The sequence below is a fragment of the Schistocerca cancellata genome, chromosome 7, assembly GCF_023864275.1.
Source record: "Schistocerca cancellata isolate TAMUIC-IGC-003103 chromosome 7, iqSchCanc2.1, whole genome shotgun sequence".
NCBI lineage: Eukaryota > Metazoa > Arthropoda > Insecta > Orthoptera > Acrididae > Schistocerca > Schistocerca cancellata.
In genome coordinates, this window is record NC_064632.1 from 347,465,780 (window position 1) to 347,476,076 (window position 10,297).

A 10,297-nucleotide genomic window follows, 5' to 3' on the forward strand; every position below is an offset into this window, starting at 1 on the left:
ATGCACAATGTCGGCACTAGTACAGTGTATATTCACCTTTCGCAGCAATGCAGGCTGCTATTCTCCCATGGAGACGATCGTAGAGATGCTGGATGTAGTCCTGTGCAACGGCTTGTCATGCCATTTCCACCTGGCGCCTCAGTTGGACCAGCGTTCGTGCTGGACGTGCAGACCGCGTGAGACGACGCTTCATCCAGTCCCAAACATGCTCAATGGGGGACAGATCCGGAGATCTTGCTGGCCAGGGTAGTTGACTTACACCTTCTAGAGCACGTTGGGTGGCACGGGATACATGCGGACGTGCATTGTCCTGTTGGAACAGCAAGTTCCCTTGCCGGTCTAGGAATGGTAGAACGATGGATTCGATGACGGTTTGGATGTACCGTGCACTATTCAGTGTCCCCTCGACGATCACCAGTGGTGTACGGCCAGTGTAGGAGATGGCTCCCCACACCATGATGCCGGGTGTTGGCCCTGTGTGCCTCGGTCGTATGCAGTCCTGATTGTGGCGCTCACCTGCACGGCGCCAAACACGCATACGACCATCATTGGCACCAAGGCAGAAGCGACTCTCATCGCTGAAGACGACACGTCTCCATTCGTCCCTCCATTCACGCCTGTCGCGACACCACTGGAGGCGGGCTGCACGATGTTGGGGCGTGAGCGGAAGACGGCCTAACCGTGTGCGGGACCGTAGCCCAGCTTCATGGAGACGGTTGCGAATGGTCCTCGCCGATACCCCAGGAGCAACAGTGTCCCTAATTTGCTGGGAAGTGGCGGTGCGGTCCCCTACGGCACTGCGTAGGATCCTACGGTCTTGGCGTGCATCCGTGCGTCGCTGCGGTCCGGTCCCAGGTCGACGGGCACGTGCACCTTCCGCCGACCACTGGCGACAACATCGATGTACTGTGGAGACCTCACGCCCCACGTGTTGAGCAATTCGGCGGTACGTCCACCCGGCCTCCCGCATGCCCACTATACGCCCTCGCTCAAAGTCCGTCAACTGCACATACGGTTCACGTCCACGCTGTCGCGGCATGCTACCAGTGTTAAAGACTGCGATGGAGCTCCGTATGCCACGGCAAACTGGCTGACACTGACGGCGGCGGTGCACAAATGCTGCGCAGCTAGCGCCATTCGACGGCCAACACCGCGGTTCCTGGTGTGTCCGCTGTGCCGTGCGTGTGATCATTGCTTGTACAGCCCTCTCGCAGTGTCCGGAGCAAGTATGGTGGGTCTGACACACCGGTGTCAATGTGTTCTTTTTTCCATTTCCAGGAGTGTATTTCCTTGCCTTATAGAAATTCCAACTCACGGCCCAGCCCATTACTATTCCTCTTCTAAACTCGTATCAGTATTGCCGAGGTTCTACAATATTGGAACAGCACCTTATCAGTGAGCGAAATGGGATTGATCCCACCCATACATCACGCGTAGGTGGCACATTAATCGCTAGCTGCAGTACCCGGCGTTGCCTAGGATGTTTAATATCTGCCCCACGAGGTGACTGATCCTGTGCTTTGTTGACACTCACAGTGAATACAAGCAGCGTAAAAAACTGCAGTCGCTTTAAATCAAAGGGCATATCTGAAGCGGTGGGTACCAACATATTGCGACAAATGATTACATATTCACACGTATGAGAACATGATTAGTGGGCCGTCTGTTCTTACATTTTGCAGTGAGTATCTCGTTATGTTTTTGGAGAATTCGTATTCTGTTGTTTCACCTCAGTTCTCGCTGTTTCAAGTAGGGCTGTGTTTGAGCACGACTCGAACTATTCGAGCAGTTTAAGTCACCGTTCGGCAGATCTCAGGTTCCGTTCGATCTTTTCATCGGCCCACTGTCTATCGACTTTTGTTGGTGATATATACGCGCCAGAACCAACTTCGACAGGTTATTTGCAGGTTGGGAAAGCTTTTGTTTGCAGTTTGGGATTATAGTTGCACTCACATTACTAATCATTGCTAATTTCCTGTTCTGTATATCACGAATACGAGCACACATTTTGACGATCATAAACATCAATCTTACGTGGGTGTAACTTCGATGTGATAGCCATATGTACCTCTTTTAGGGGTTGCACACGTCGTCACGAACACGGTACCATTTCTTCATTTACTCCTTTATCCACGTGTAACGTGCAACCTCAATGGCTTTATTTACAGTGGCAGATGATCCTCTTCACATTACGGTGACCTAGCTTGGCGTAATTTTGCACTGTGAACACTAATTGTTAAACGAAATATTTTGTGTTGACTCTGCGTTTTCTCTCAGTAGTCCAGTGTAAATAACATATAATTGTGTTTTGGTGGCACATTTCATCATGTTAACTGAATCTTCCGTCAGTTCTTGGTAGAACAGCATTATAATAAATGAAAAGCGCTAGTTTTCTTTCGTTCTACGGTATTAATTTATTTTTTATTTATTTACAGTCGATTGTCGCCAGAGAAGCTACAGTTTTTGTAAACGACATTGGAAAAGTAATCACACATACCGATTGAATTACAAGTGCACATTAAATGACACTTTGTGTGATGATGATGCAACGTAAAAAGCAAAAAGATGAGGAACTCAGTACATTCTCAACAAATGTGGTGTCAGAATTCTGCTGCCCCCAGCTGTGTTCATGCTCAGCCAGATGGACTATACGCTTTTATTCACAGGTATCATTACACAAACAGCAGGTGTGCTTACTCATATGATAGTTCGCTGTCTCCACTACGGTAGATTTAACCATGATCATAAATGAATTCGTTTATAAATAAATTACATTATCGTTTCGGTAGCGAGAGCACATTGGAGAAAGAGGCGAATTTGAAAACAGTAGTTACTGCAGTGGAGTGACGTCCATCATTAACGGTACAAACACCTTGTTATACACTTGATGTGCTCACTTTAGTAGCAACGAAGTGTAGATGCTGTTTACGTGGGAAGGAAACTGAGCAAACGTGCAGTACTGCACAGCGATCGACTGACGACACTATACGTGAGTTAGAGACCTAATGTCCGGCAGATGGAAATGTTTGTTCAGTCTTAGGACAAACAATCTGAGTAATCAAGCTTTGCATGAATTGTAGGATTATTAATGCTCTTTCAAAAAAAAAAGCGCGAATTTAAGACGCCAGGTTCTTTATTTAAAGTGGAAGACGAATAATTACATGAAAACATATATAACTCTGCCGGATAATGCATAAAGATAAAACTGCCAGTGTAACACAGAGACATTTTGTGGACGCGTAATGAGGCGGGAGCGGGGACAACGGTTTAACCACCTAGTCCACATCACAAAGTAAGATAAAAATATTAAGTTAAATTCGAGGTGGCTACAAATTTCCTAACTCATTTGTATAATCTTACACCGGTCGGATATTAATAAAAAATTCATCAAAGTAAGTCAATAATTTTATGCCGTTAGATTAATTTTTCGCAGATAGCTAGAATCACCGAGGGAATGCCTACATGGACGACTATCAAATGGAGGAGGGTAATTTTCATATTCTCAATTTGTTTGACATAGAAAATGTTCAGAATGGTGGATTTAGTTTACAGTTCCTGGCCGTTCGCTGAAGCTACTCGGTGGCGTAGAGCTATCATTTGTTCCTAATTCGGAGAATTCGCTCCCAAAGAGGTGTCCCAGTCCAAGAGACACTGCCGCTCGTCTGGGCGAGGGTGCACCACGGTGCGTCCCCACCTTCCGTCACGCTGGTTGCGGGTCCTACTTGTTCCCTGTGGACGCACACTACGGATCAGTGCACAAATTTAGAAAGAGGTCTGATAGCCGCGCTCCGGCGTCTTTCTGTTGTTGACCTCACAGGCCTTAATATCGTGGAGAGTGGTATTGCGGAAGTTGCCGCCATTTGAGACACAAGTTATGTCTCTTATTACCTTGTGAGCTGCCTTGTATTATGGTCGCCCGTATGGGTTAGGATAGTTTGTGTCCGGAAACTTGTAGCAGTCACGTTGGTTGGTACCGTGTCATTACACCGTAATCGCGACCTCACAAAATGTAATGAGGTAACCGTTTCCGTAATTCGGAGCTCATGGCTTAGCATCGTGTCATTCTCTCGTTCAACCACTTGTCACTCTTTCTAGGTAGTGGACGTACTACCATTTACCAAAAGGTGCTCTTTTAATTTGATTTCATGTATTATTTCTTGTCCTGCAGCAAGGTAGTTTCGTGCCACATCTCTCACATTAGAGCGTACATGGTAGATGACATGTAACAGGGCTACTTCCCATTCGTGTGTCTTACCGAAAAATATATGCCTAAATTATCTCATTTCAGCAAATCTTGTTCTGTAACTCTTCCAATGTTACTAAACTAAGTTTTCGATTGGGCTACGAAAAGGAATGTGATACCTTTATCGTCCACGGACAGCAGATCAGCAGGTGACTGTAACCTCCCGTCTGATAGGGAAAGGTTATAGGCAGCAGAACGTCATAGCTTCGCAGTCTCATTGGTTTACCTACAGAGCAGACCAGACAAGGTACAATAAAACGGTGAAATTACGTATGTGACGTACACGTAGAATATAACAGCAAGGAAACGGTGATAGAAAGAACTTACACAACGATACAGCGCAGAGTAGACAAAGATGTGTGCAATATTCAGGCTCGTGGACACACTGACGTTACAGAACTATGTAGCAGGTTGCCTACTTCATTGGAGGGCCTGATCATCGTACAGTGGCTAACTACATACTTCATAAGTATTGCAACGATGCAGCTTGCGACTGGTAAGAGTTTACAATACAGAAGCTTGACACAGCACGTTTATTATTAACAAGCGCTACCCTTTTGAATTACGTATGTTGTGCCTTTTTCAGGCTCTGGAACGATGTGGTGACAACATTATCAGACCGGCTAATGTAGATAAGTGAGGAAAATCAAGTGCGGGCTCTTTGATTTCATGATATGGTGCTCACTCCAGCCCTGTCTTGTGATGTTAGTGTCATAAAGATGTAGCAGTAAGCAATATAATATTGTCAGTGCAATATTTGTTTTACTGTGTACTTACTTTTCATGCTCCGGCAATTTTATACTATGAAAGCTTTGTTAAATTTTAGTCTTCACACTAATTCATCCTGTACATTTGTGGAAAGTATTGTCCATTGAGTATGTGATGTCACCCGGCTTGTGTAGAGGGCAACGGGAATACGTGGCCAGAGTGCAACAGTTCAAATATTTTTGCAAGGGATTGCAATATCTATAAACGGAGCGTACTGTTTGCTATGTTAACTTCAATCATATGAATTAAATTATACGTGAGCGAATTATTACAAATCCAAAAGAGGGGCTATATCCTGAAGGTAGTCCCAACGTTAGTCTGTTGGTGCATATCACTTGGGAGAATTTCGCGTTTGTCCTTTTCAAATTACATTTAAAATACGTATTTCAGATGTTGGTTAATTCAGTAGGGGTTATGAAACTTAATACATGCAGAGGATATTCTGAAAATCATCTTCATAATGAGTTAACGATGCAGTTCTTATTGAAGTCTCAAGTTATTTGGAATGTTAAAAAATCATTAAATGACTACATGGATATTTTCTATTAAAACATAAATGTGAAATACGTAGTTTCTCCTTTTAAATGATTCAACTGAGAGTTTTCAGTGAACCACTGTATACAATGTTAACTAAACGAAACAACTTTTTAGCACTACGTCAATAACCATATTATTACTGTACGACCTAGGTTTGAATTGTAAGCCCATTTTCCAGTAGAAAACTTGTTCAGATTATTGTATCACTGAAAGGAGATATTGTGGAGTGCATTAACATCATTTCTATGTTGTCTAATGATTTATTCAAGGAAATGACTGAACGTAGTTAAACATAGGATTATTTTTTCAAGACTGGTTTCACATCGAGTATAACAAAGACAGAATAGTGCTACAATCAAAGTGGAATATTTGGCTGTTTTAATATCGAATCCTCACGAAAATACAATTTTAAACATTAGAAAAATACAGTGACTTTAGATTATCACTACTTGCTAGTTTTATACTTTTTAGCATTTAAAGTATTAAGCTTGAGGGGAAATGCACACTCCCGACGAGAAAGCTGGCAGAGATTGCGTAGTCGTTTGCCAAAATAGCTCTCTATAATAAGGAGTGACACAAAATGTACATCAAGTTTACAATTTTATGATGTAACATTGAAGTTCACTTTCGTGCGGGAGTTTCACATGTTCAGTAAAGTAATACAAAATATGTGGTTAAATAATTTCAGAAGAGTGTTATATTCACAGATACACATCCTCTAATCTCACCTAAAAAGTAAAATCAACTACGCACATAACTTTCCCCAAAAACGGAAAAAATTGTAAAAATTAGCACCTAGGCCATGATATGATTGAGACAGATTTTAAAAAAAGCGTGCATCAAAAACTTAAGAAGATCTCAATAATTTTTTCAACTTTAGAGATGCTAATTTGCAGTTCCGACACACCAAATTGCGTACAAGTGTAAAATGTGATGTCTGTCAATGACCTTGCAGTGTCAGAGTCTAGTTTTGCGTATTATGAAATGCCAGGCGTTACTCAGAGACACCTCATCAATTAATGTGTTCAGGTTATTATCTTAATATTATGTTTTTATATTCACTACTTCAGTTATTTCACTTCAGAATAATTACTGGGAACATGCAAATCATAGTCGACTATTGCCTCCCAACCGTAACTTACAGGCAATTTTCCTACACAACTGAACACTTCACCATCACGCACTAGACCGCAAACAAACCGCAAACAAACTTCTTAAACCATTAGGAAGCACTGCGATTCTATCTAGTTTCTAGTGGTCTTACTTGATGATTGCTTGGTGGTGAAGAACGCACTTTTCCAGACGGCTGCGGAGGTCACTGTAGGCAGACGTTTCTGAACAGTATTCGAGTTTGTCAGACATGTCTCTGGCGAGACTGACAATGTTCCGGTTCAGTAGCATGATCTGCATACGTAGCTGAGCGATGATGCTCACGTTGAAGGAGTCGAGCACCATTGTCATCACCACGACGTGCATCGTTACTATCAAACAGTAAAGCCACGCGATGGCATAGCCTATGGGTTGCGACGCATCAAATGGTAGGGCCAGAATAAAGGGCAGGCCCTCAGCGCTGACTGGTGAGAACAGATAGTAGGTGCAGGCGGTTATGCCGAACCAGATGTACGTCAGCAAGAAACGACGCACTCTATGCCCTTGTGCGCGTAGCACAGGAACGTCATCCCAGGTCACGAACTCAGCGAAGTCATGTCCCACCTGTTGGCAGAAAAGTGGTATATGGTCAACACTCTAAATGCCTTTATGTGCCTTAAATGACATTATAAGGCTTCTTAGCTAAAAGTAGTAATAGTTACTTCACAACGAATATGGCCCTGAAAACAGTGGTCGAAGGAAAGACGAGAAGGCTGCGTCTAGACTCAACAGTGAAGTGACAAAAGTCGTGGGATAGCAATACACACATATACAGATGGCTGTAGTATCGCGGACACAAGGTAAAAAAAAAGGGTAACGCACTGGCGGAGCTGTGTTTAGAACTCAGGTGATTCACGCGAAAAGTTTCCTACGTAATTATGGCAACACGACGGCAATTAACAGACTTTGAATGCGGAATGATAGTTGCAGTTAGACGCATGGGACATTCCATTTCGAAAATCGTTAGGAAATTTAATATTCCGAGGTCCACAGCGTCAATAGTGTGGATAGATTACAAAATTTGGGTATTATCTGTCACCAAAGACACCACAGTGGCCGACGTGCTTCACTTAACTACCGAGGAGTTTGCGTAGAGCTGTCAGTGCTAACAGACAAGTAACGCAGCAACAATAGTGTCAGAAATCAATGTGGGACGTACGACGAACGCTTCCGTTAAGATAGTATGACGAGATTCGGTTTTCCTGAGCCATGCCAGCAGACAAGGGACGTGCATGGCTTTGTTAACAGCACGACATCGCCTGTAATGCCTTTGGTGGGCTCGTAACAATATGGGTGGGACCCTAGACGACTGTAAAACTGTGTCCTTGTCAGATGAGTCCCGATTTCGGATGGTAGGAACCGACATTAGGATTCGAGTGTAGCTCAAATCCTACGAAGCTGGTGATGGATGCATAATGGTTTTAACTCTGTTTACATGGAATGGACTTTGTTCTCTGGTGCTACTGAACCGTACATTTACTGGAAGTGGTTATATTGGGCTGCTTGGAGACGATTTGCTGCCATTAATGGATTTCACGTATCCAAACCATGATGGAATTTCTGTGGAAGCCAACGCGACTGGTTTGAAGAATATTCTGGACAATTCGAGCAAATAATTTGGACACCCAGATCGCCAGACATGAATCCTATGGAACAATCATGGGACATAATCGAGAGATTAGTTCCTCCTCAAAATCCGGCACCAGCAACACTTTCGCATTTACTGACGGCTGTAGCATGGCTCAGTATTTCATCCTGTCCGTCCTTCTCCTCAGTGTTTTCCATACGTCCACTTCATCGCCGATTCTGTGGAGAACGTCTTGAAACCTTGATTTTTAAGTTCACGTGATTTTCAACATTCTACCGTAACACAAAATCTCACACGCTTTGATTCTCTTCTGTTCTGGTTTTCCCACAGTACATGCCTCATTACAACTCTCTGCTCGCAGCATGCACTCTCAGAAATTTCTTCCTGAAATTACGGCCTGTATTTGAACCAGTAGGTTTTTCTCTGTCAGGAATTCGCTATTTCCACGTGCGGGTTTGCTTTTTGCGTCCTTCTTGCTTCACCCAACTTGAGTTACTTTGCTTCCCAGGCAATAATTCCTTAAATTCGTCTACTTCATGCTCACTAATTTTGCGGTTAAGTTTCTCCCTATTCTCATTTCTGTCACTCTTCATTGTTTTTGGCTCAATCCATATTCCGTATTCACTAGTCTGTTCAGTCCATTCAATAGATTCTACAATTATTCTTCATTTTGACTGAGGATAGCACTATCATCAGCGCATCTTGCGATTAGTAACCTTTTGCCTAGAATTTTAATCTGACTTTTGAACCTTTCTTTCAGTTCCGTCTTTGCTTCTTAGAAGTGCAATAGTATAACGATGCTACTAAAAGGAGTATCACTAGCCCGAAGTGCAGCTATGTGGTTGGCAGCCACCCCCATGAAGAACTAGATCTCATGGAGATGCTGGGAGGTGTTGGAACGCACGAAATGTGCAATAAAATAACGAAAATTTTAAAACTGCAAAAATCTATTTCTAACACATATAGAGTCACCTGATCACTGACGATGTTTCTTCCTACGTTGGGCACTGCCATTTGGTTTCATTAATTCTGTCAGGCAATGAATTTCGCTTCACTCTCAGCATCTGATTTTCATAGTGTTCGAGATCTGATTTCATTCGCCGTGGGTCTACACTGATTTTCATAGTGAATTAGACTGTAACCAAATTGCTGTTGGTTTTGAAAAAGAAATTAATCTTACAGGTATTGAATTAGACGATGAACTGGCAAACCGGTACATGAAAACAGTGGCTGTTTTCCCATCATGAAGTAACAGATTTCGATCCACGAAGCAACAGCAGACAGTGCTGCTGATGCAGTGCAGCAGATCTTGCAGAAGCAGCTCATCGGCCACAGCGACTAGCACCAACGCTGCGAGCAAATACAGGCTACCCTGTTTTTGAGATTTATGCCACGCTGCAGGTCATGATTTTATTATGTCGTATCGAACTGCTTACGCCGATGTAGCTATGAGAGCTGACAGGTTATCCACTCCCCAAGTAAGAGATGATCATTCCGTACGGACTGCGAGTGAAGGAAAGTGTTGAGGACAATCAGAGTGTTCGCTAAGCAATGACATACAGCAGAGAATATCATATCAGATTTGATACGAAGGACCATTGCTTCTAATATTAACATTTAATGTTTAATGGTTAAGAAACAAATTTGACAATGCTTGACACACTACTAACACTCATGTCTATGTTACTAAAAATTCAGTTATGAAAAATCGATCTGTAAATGTTAAAAAATAATCAATGTAATATTACGAATGTTAGGCGGACGTAGCGGAACACTCACGAATATGTGCCTAGCATGTGTAAGCTGGAAATAAAAAGCCTACGTCTAACTGAGTCTAAAACTACCCTTCATGCAGGCCGTATATGTGCTCTACGAGTATCTATTTCGTTTGATTACAAGTAAGTTAAGGTTTAACGTGTCCTCACGAGGTTGTTATACCTCCACTGGTGGGAGAGCGGGCTCGAAGGAGATGGGGACAGTGATTTCAGGGCTTTTGGAAGGAGCTTCACTTT